Source organism: Sphaeramia orbicularis, chromosome 22 (assembly GCF_902148855.1).
Source record: "Sphaeramia orbicularis chromosome 22, fSphaOr1.1, whole genome shotgun sequence".
Taxonomy (NCBI): Eukaryota; Metazoa; Chordata; class Actinopteri; order Kurtiformes; family Apogonidae; genus Sphaeramia; species Sphaeramia orbicularis.
The window spans coordinates 9,336,327-9,344,669 of record NC_043978.1 but is presented as its reverse complement, the minus strand read 5'-3'; the positions used below and the strand labels follow the sequence as shown (position 1 = coordinate 9,344,669).

The 8,343-nt window shown below is 33.9% G+C and overlaps 1 long non-coding RNA gene across 1 annotated transcript in view; it reads right to left on the bottom strand.

Moving 5' to 3' along the window:
* LOC115414054 (uncharacterized) overlaps nt 1-3,192 on the bottom strand; it is a 17,726-nt gene extending 14,534 nt beyond the window's left edge. Inside the window, exon 1 of the long non-coding RNA XR_003934547.1 lies at nt 3,181-3,192. This is a non-coding gene — a long non-coding RNA (uncharacterized LOC115414054). The remainder of the gene's footprint in view (nt 1-3,180) is intronic.
* Between the last annotated feature and the right edge of the window lie 5,151 nt (nt 3,193-8,343).

Genomic DNA, 8,343 nt, shown 5'->3' with positions numbered 1-8,343 from the left:
ATAATGGCCGATAACATAATAACAGCCGATAACGTAATAATGGCCAAAATGTAATAACAGTCGATAACGTAATAACGGCCGATAACGTAATAATAGCCGATAACATAATAACAGCCGATAACGTAATAATGGCCGATAACGTAATAACAGCCGATAACGTAATAACAGCCGATAACGTAATAATGGCCGATAATGTAATAACGGCCAATAACGTAATAACAGCCGATGATGTAATAATCGCCGATAACATAATAACAGCCAATAACATACTAACTGCTGATAACATAATAACAGTCGATGATAAAATAACAGCCGATAACGTAATAAAAGCTGATAACGCAATAACAGCCAATAACATAATAACAGTCGATAACGATAACGTAATAACAGCCGATAATGTAATAACAGCTGATAACATAATAATGGCCAATAACGTAATAACAACCGATAATGGAATAACAGCCGATAATGGAACATTGGCCAAAAACATAATAACAGTCGATAATGTAATAATGGTCAAAAACATAATAACAGTCGATAATGTAATAATGGTCATTAATTTAACAACAGCCAATAACGTAATGACGGCCGATAATGTAATAAATTTGCCATTTTTAAAATGTAATAGGCCAATAACGTAATATCTGGCCAACAACTTAATAAAAGTCCTGAACCGATAACATAATAACTTATTAGGTCATTTGTCTGGTAAAAAAAATAATAATAATAAATTGCAAATATAAAACTGAGCCAATAACATAATAATATATTAATATCAGTGTATTTAAGTTTCATTTATTAGATATAACTGTGATAAAATCTCCCTCTCTCTCAGTGATATTAATATATTTTTATGTTATTGGTTGTAATTCTGGCCTAAACTTATTCATTCGTATTCTGATGAAATACACGTAACATATTTAATGTACGACTGAACTCATTCAACAGTTTACACAGATTTATTTTTGTCCAACTACAGACTAATATGCACATGAATACTTTGACACTAGTATAACCCATTAGGTTAACCCTCATACACTCAAAACCACCTACTGATCTAAACTGTTTAATTCCTGTTCATCCACTAATCCTATCAATACATGTCAATAATTGGTGTAAAATACAGTTCTTCATCTTTTCATGGTCATCAGATATGACCATATTTGGACATTCAGAGGTGCCGTAGTTACCATGGAAACACCGTCATCTTCTACAACATTGATTCACCAGTAAAACCCCTCGAGTTGGATCAATGACAGTGGATGAAATAAAAAAAACAAAAAAAACAAAAAACAAACAAAAAAACAAACAAAAACACGCCAGAATAATGTGAAAAAAAAAGCAAAAAAAAAATTAAAAAAAGGAAAAAAAGAAGGGAAAAAAAGAATGAAATAAGCAACAAATTGAACAAACAGCCAAAGTAATGAATAAAATTTAATAATAAATCCACAAAGTAATAAATAATATTAACAAAATAAGCCACAAACTGAACAAAATTGAAGAAAAACAAAAAAGTAGGCAAGAAAATTACCAAAAACAGTAAAAAAAAATAAATACAATGAAGAAAAGTGAATAAGAAAATGTACAAAATCATAAATAACATGAAGAAAATAAGCAAAAAAAATTAATAGAATGAATAAAATATTGAAACATTATGAAAGACTCAACAGTAAAACCCATGGAGTTGGATTAATGACAGTGGATGGACACACTGGGTTTATGTTCAGTTAATGATATCTTTGCAGAAAAAGTACCTTTTTTCTTCATTTTTCTATGTTTTGATATAATTAACTTTGAATTTACTCTGAGTTTTCATGAACATCTACATAATTTGTGAATTAAATATAGGAAAATACAGGATTTACACCAAAATATGCAAAATACAGAGGATAATATTTATTTATTTATTTTAAATTTGTGATAAATCCGTTCAACAAGCTAGAAATAGAGGAAAATTCATTCTGCACCTGCCACAGAAGTAGAACTGGGTCTGTATGGGCTCAGATCTTTATGTTTTATATTATGTCTTTAAAATCAAGGTTATTATCATTAACGAAAACTAACGAAATGATGAAAACTACAATTGTAAAAACATTTTCGTTAACGGAAATAAACAATAACTATAATTAAAAGAAAAAACGATAACTAACTGAAACTGTATTGTGTGTTTTCAAAACTAACTTAAACATGTAAAAATTATGGATAAAACTCCCTTCGTTTTCATCTTCATCAGTGTTGGACTGATATGAAATCGATTTATTTCCCTCAAGCAATTTTAGCTAGCAGCACCATATGATATTTAAGGGTCCGTCACTTGTGGTCACTTGTGGTTTCCAGTCGTCTTCTGGTCCCCACTCTACCTGGAAACATGGAGACTAAAGTTGGGAGAAAGCAGCAGAGTCCTGTCTGGGATTTATTTGAATACGACGGAGAAGAAGAGAAAAGATATAAAGAAACTAAAACTAAACTAAAACTAAGCGTTTAAAAATTAACGAAAACTAATAAAAACTATCAAACCTGCTCTAAAAACAAATTAAAACTAACTGAATTAGAGAAAAAAAAGTCAAAACTAAATAAAACTAAACTAAAATGAAAAATCCAAAACTTTTAGAACCTTGTTTAAAACCTGACGTGTCATCGCTGCACATGTGCAGTTTGGACGACTGGAACTGTCATAGTTTGTGCAATCAGGAAAATTCCAATAGTTTCTGAAACCTGAGATGGTGTGATTCATTCTGTTACTGCGGTAATTTGACCGGTGCCTGCACTAGAAGGCAGAAACCAAACTGCATTTACAGCATTTATAACATGCTGCTAGATTTAGAAAGTGTTCTGGAAAAATGGGCAAAAAGATTTACTCAGCAGATTTTCTAGCCTTTTTATAATCAAAATTAAAAAAAAAAAAAAGAAAAAAAAGTCAGTTGGAAGCGTTTCAGGCTCAGGGTTCAAGGGGTTAATGTTATATTTTGCTGAAAAACACCACTTTTGCCTCATTTTCTCCATTCTGACGAAACATCTTCTAAAGCTACTCTGAACTTTAATGAACATCCACATGTTTTACGAGTTAAACATATGAATATATCTGAAAAACACACAGAATGATATGTAATAAACGACAGTAAAGTTCTGAGCAGCAGTTTGATTTGAAGAATAAAGCTTCGACTACATCTATACAGAAACAAACTGGTGTGAGTTTAAAGTGAAGAAACCTGTCACTTTTTCAGCTGATTCTAGTAAAAAGACGCAGACGAAGCTTCAGATCCTCTGGAATCCAATCTCACCTGATTGAAAAGGTTAGAAAAACAACATAAATTATTCAATATTCAATATACATTATGTTTTAGTGTCAGAGGTGGAGAAATACAAAGAGCATCACGTGTCTGCGTTGGATTTTTCCCAATAAATTGAGTTTATTTGTCAACGGTTGGTTTTACATTGTAATGTTTGCAGGATCCATGCAGTCAAGCTCTTTATGTCCAATAATAAGAAGACTAATAATCATAATAATAATAATAAAGATATTCCACGTCACAGGTCACATACAGAGTTCAACACAAACACAAGCATTCCTCCTCTGCAGGTTTTACATATTTACAGAAGCTCAACTGGAAACTTTTCGGTTTCTCTTTTCGATGTGTTTACGTCATTAGTCGCTTTTCCACTGACCTTCAAACTGCGCAAATAGAACTTGCGCATGAAAATTTGCCTAATGGAAAACGACAAACTTTCGTTTTTCGGTGAAAAGTTTTTGCAAGAGGTGGTTTTTCATAGTGAAATTGGTTTGTCGCGCAAAACTACAATGGACAGACCTGTTTGCGAAACTTGAGTCACATGACCAAAACAAACAGATGTTGATGTATGTTAGAACAAGAGAAGAAGAGTTGAACCCAAACGTGTGTGTGTGTGTGTGTGTGTGTGTGTGGACACACCAGGAAACCACATCAGTTTAGAATTTAGGAGGAGATACACTGGAAAAAATCTAACTCTGACCAAATGTATTTTTCTCATTTCTAGTCCAAATATCTCATCACACTTAAAATCAGACAGAATCACCTACAGAAGAACTTTACAGTGAGATAGAAGAACTGATTTATAGACAATAGATCTGGAAAATCTGATTTACACAAATCTGACAAAGATCATTTTCACATGTTCCATTGGCAGATTTTTTTTTTTTTTTTTGCTTAATTCAAAATTTATTCTGCTTATTTCAAGATTTATTTATTTTTTTTGCTTAATTCAAGATTTATTCTGCTAAATTCAAGATGTTTTTTTTTTTGCTTAATTCAAGATTTTTTTCCTTAATTCAAGATTTTTTGCATTTAATTCACTTTTTTTTTTTCCTGAATTCACTTTTTTTTCCCTTAATTCGAGACTTTATTTTGCTTAATTCAAGAAATTTGTTTTGCTTAACTCAAGATTTTTTTTTACTCAATTTTTTCTTCGTTCTTTCTTCTTTTTTTTCTTCATTCAAATTTTTTTGCTTAATTTTAGATTTTTTTGCTTGATATAAGCAAAAAATCTGCTACTGGAACATGTGAAAATGATCTTGTTCAGATTTGTTGAAATCAGATTTTCCAGATCTATTGTCTATAAATCAGTTCTTCTATCTCGCTGTAAAGTTCCTCTGTAGGTGGTTCTGTCTGATTTTAAGTGTGATGAGATATGTGGACTAGAAATGAGACAAATACACTTGGTCAGATTCAGATTTGTTTGAGTGTAGATAGAGGGGAAATGACCATTCTAGATTCAGAACAACACAGATTTATGTTCATGTTTATGGAATGACTTCTACTGACATCTCGCGATAATAAATAAACAAATCATCGCATTTGTGATTAAATGGAAAAACCCACATTACACACTTCTGTTCTTTCGACATTTAGTAAATATCGGTAAAGTTTTGCGCAGATGTCCAATGGAAAAGCGACTATTGTTGCATGTTTGCATCATCTAATTGGGAAAAGCAGTGTTTTAATTAACAAAAAAGGTAGAAGTAGTAACAGTAGAGCAAGGCACACAATTATATTTAAAGATTTCCAACCCTAATTTGTCCAACGCACTCACCCTCATCCCAAACCCAAACATCACTACGATCATCATCATCATCATCATCATCATCAAAGAGTTTCTAGAAAATAAAAACCTGAACTCAACGGTGCAGTAGTGGTTTCATACGTCGACAACACACGTCTCCATCAACAGTCAAAGTCTGACACAACGTCAACGCCGCTTCAGCTTTCGCCAACTCTGGTGGCGTTGCATAGATAAGGTAACATCTCGTCTTCCTTTGTTATTTTTGGACTTTGCTCGATTTTTGCGGCCGAGAAGGCGAGGTTCAGGTAGAGCTTGGATTTGACCTGATGAAGTGGATTTATATCGGAATATTTCCATTTCCGAGCACAGTGACACTTCCTCCGAACAGCAGCAGCGCATTCACCACCACATCGACAGCAAACAACCAATCAGGATTCACCGACCGCTTGCTTCCCTCCGAACTCAACCAGACAAGGCTCAGTCATCGGCAAAGAAGTTTATACGAAGCAGCTGCGGCGACAGTAGCTGAGATTTACCGATGCTCGATGTACTTTAAATGTAAACAAATTCAGATGACGTTTCAAAGCCATAATTTCTCTACATTTGTGCCGTTAAATATGACCTGTTAAAAGACTGAAAGAGTTTAATCATCACCTTTTGGGTGTTTTTTTGTTCCTGTTCTTGGCACCAGGCACCTAATACCTAGAATATGTTAAAGTTCAGGTCTTAGACTGTACAAACAGATCCACGACAGGAACCTCCTGAGACCCAACAATCCATATTTGTCTTCTGTAGGAGCCAAGAGTTTTACAGCTTTACTTAAAAAAACTAAAATAAAATATATAAAATTCCATAAAAAATTAATAACAAATGTATTTGAAAAAACTGCAATTATATACTGTAAAAAAAAAAGCCACAACTGTTCCTCTCCTGGGTCTCAAGAGGTTAAAGCAGGATTCAGTCTGAACCATTTTGGCCGATATTAAAACCAGATTTAAGTGGAGAACATCAAACCCAAGTGAAAACTCCTGGACTGTTTTCCATTGTTAATACACTGATACGGAAACGATAACCTAATCGAAAATTATGTGGGATTATATCTTAAAAATACAAAGTTTTCTTGCAAGAGAACCCAAATACTTCTTTAAAAAAAAAAATCTAATTCTCTTGGACCAAAACTAAACTGCCCCTTCAGCTCAAAAATCCTCCAATAAAAACAAGACAAACTCTGGTGAGAACATCCAATTTGAAGCTAACAGGTGTCATCTCCCCCTGCTGATTGGCTACAGTGTAGCTCCTAAACTCCGCCCCTCTCCATGTTATTCAATGGAACCTTAAACACAAACGTCATCCAATAGGTTTTCCCCAAATATATATATATATATATATATATATATATATATATATATATATATATATATATATATATATATCACATCACCATCTGTCTGAACTGTTTGTTTTCAGTTATTTGACGCTATAAAATATTTGAATGACGGCTGTATCAGCCAGTCACGGACCAGAATCCTTCCAATGCTGGACTGTACAGACTCGGCCCCTGTGACTGGTCGATTATGGTGTCCATCTTTATCAGTCTGTGGTTCAAACCTGCTGATTAAATGTGTCTATAGTCGTCACTCTTCTGCTCTATATTCAAATAAAGACAAATATTATGTCTTTCTGTAAATTCCATATGTTGTTGTTGATGTTTTTCACCAGTGGGAGGGACAAACCTGTTGGACATGAACCTTTTAACCCTTTAACGTCCCCTCTTTTCTGGGTTCATACAGATGAACCTTCAGTCCACTGTGTATTTTATGAGGCTTCCTTTGATACTTCACATGTGACTGAAACAATATGAATTGACAATATGGCCCGAACTTTTAAAATAACTCTGTGGTAACTTAAAGCAGCGTACAACTGCCATCACAGATGTTTGTCCAAATGTGTCCAACCCCAGTCATTTCCTAATTAGCACTTCTCTTGCGGCGAACAACTGCGTAGATAACTACATCACAAACACAGTCCACTTGTTTACAGAACAAACAGAACCGTCACTCGAACCTTTTTGAAAATTTTGTCACAAAGTGCATTGTGGGATCTGGGATCAAAGTCAGACGCTGCTTCAGTGGATGTTAAGAGGTTAAAAGAACTACAAACATGGACCTGTAGTCTTCCATGTCTGACAAATGATGAAGATTATTGAGCCAATGTGACTACATCTCTGTACATTTTGGATATCTACGTAGGCAGATGACACTCTACTAACAGAAACCAATCCCGAACACCTCATCTTCATGTCAGGTGTGAATAGAGACAATTCCTTCACAAAATAATTGTAATAATCTAGTATGTTGTGCATCTATAGGTCATATTTGGTGCTTTTACTGATGATGAACACTGTCACCATCTACAGACACAGTCTTGTTGTTTTCATGCTACCGGTGCGTTAACACTGCAGATACAGTTACCAGTGTGTTCACAGCAGCAGAATCATGCAAACCAGACACAGATGTGGTGGTAGAACAATACTGAGGTAGCTCCAGAAGATTCAACATCAAAAAAATCACATCAAACAAACCTGTTCTGATGGATGAAGCCTGGACGTTTAATGCATCTGTTGGATTATAGACGCAAAACAAGAACCAAACAAAAGCTGACATACGGTTTCTACACTCTAATAACGACAGTAAGGAAACACTGAAGATCTGGTCTGGACTGGACTGGACTGGATCAACCAGTGGGATGCAGTAGTTTTAGCATGGATTTTACAGTTTCTATCTCAGAAGACAAGAACATTTTGTACAAACTCACAAAATAATCTGTGACGTGAAAGAACAAATGTCTGAATATGTGGTTCCTGAACCCAAAAAAACCAAACATACAAAAAAAAAATCATAAAATGTATCATCAGACGAATGTTGATGTTTTTAAGTCTAAGTTCGCTCCTTTAGTTGAATTAATACTTTTTATGTGTATTTTACTCAATAAAAGTTCATCTATGACACATGTTAGGTCCCAAAACTATGTTTGTAAATGATCAAAATGACTGAAAGATGTAGAAAAACTGGTATTTTAACATTAAAATGATGCAAAATACTGTTAAAATAGTTTGTGATTAATTCTTATTCAGTTGAGTCAAATGTTTCATCTCTACTTCTCCCAACAGTTTCATCCATATTTCATAAGCGTTTCATACGTTTAGTGTCAATCAAATTCATTTGTAACTAAACTAAAACACCGACCATGTAAATAAACTCCATTTGTGCTTCATTGTACGAAGGTTTATTCAGAGACGACAACAGC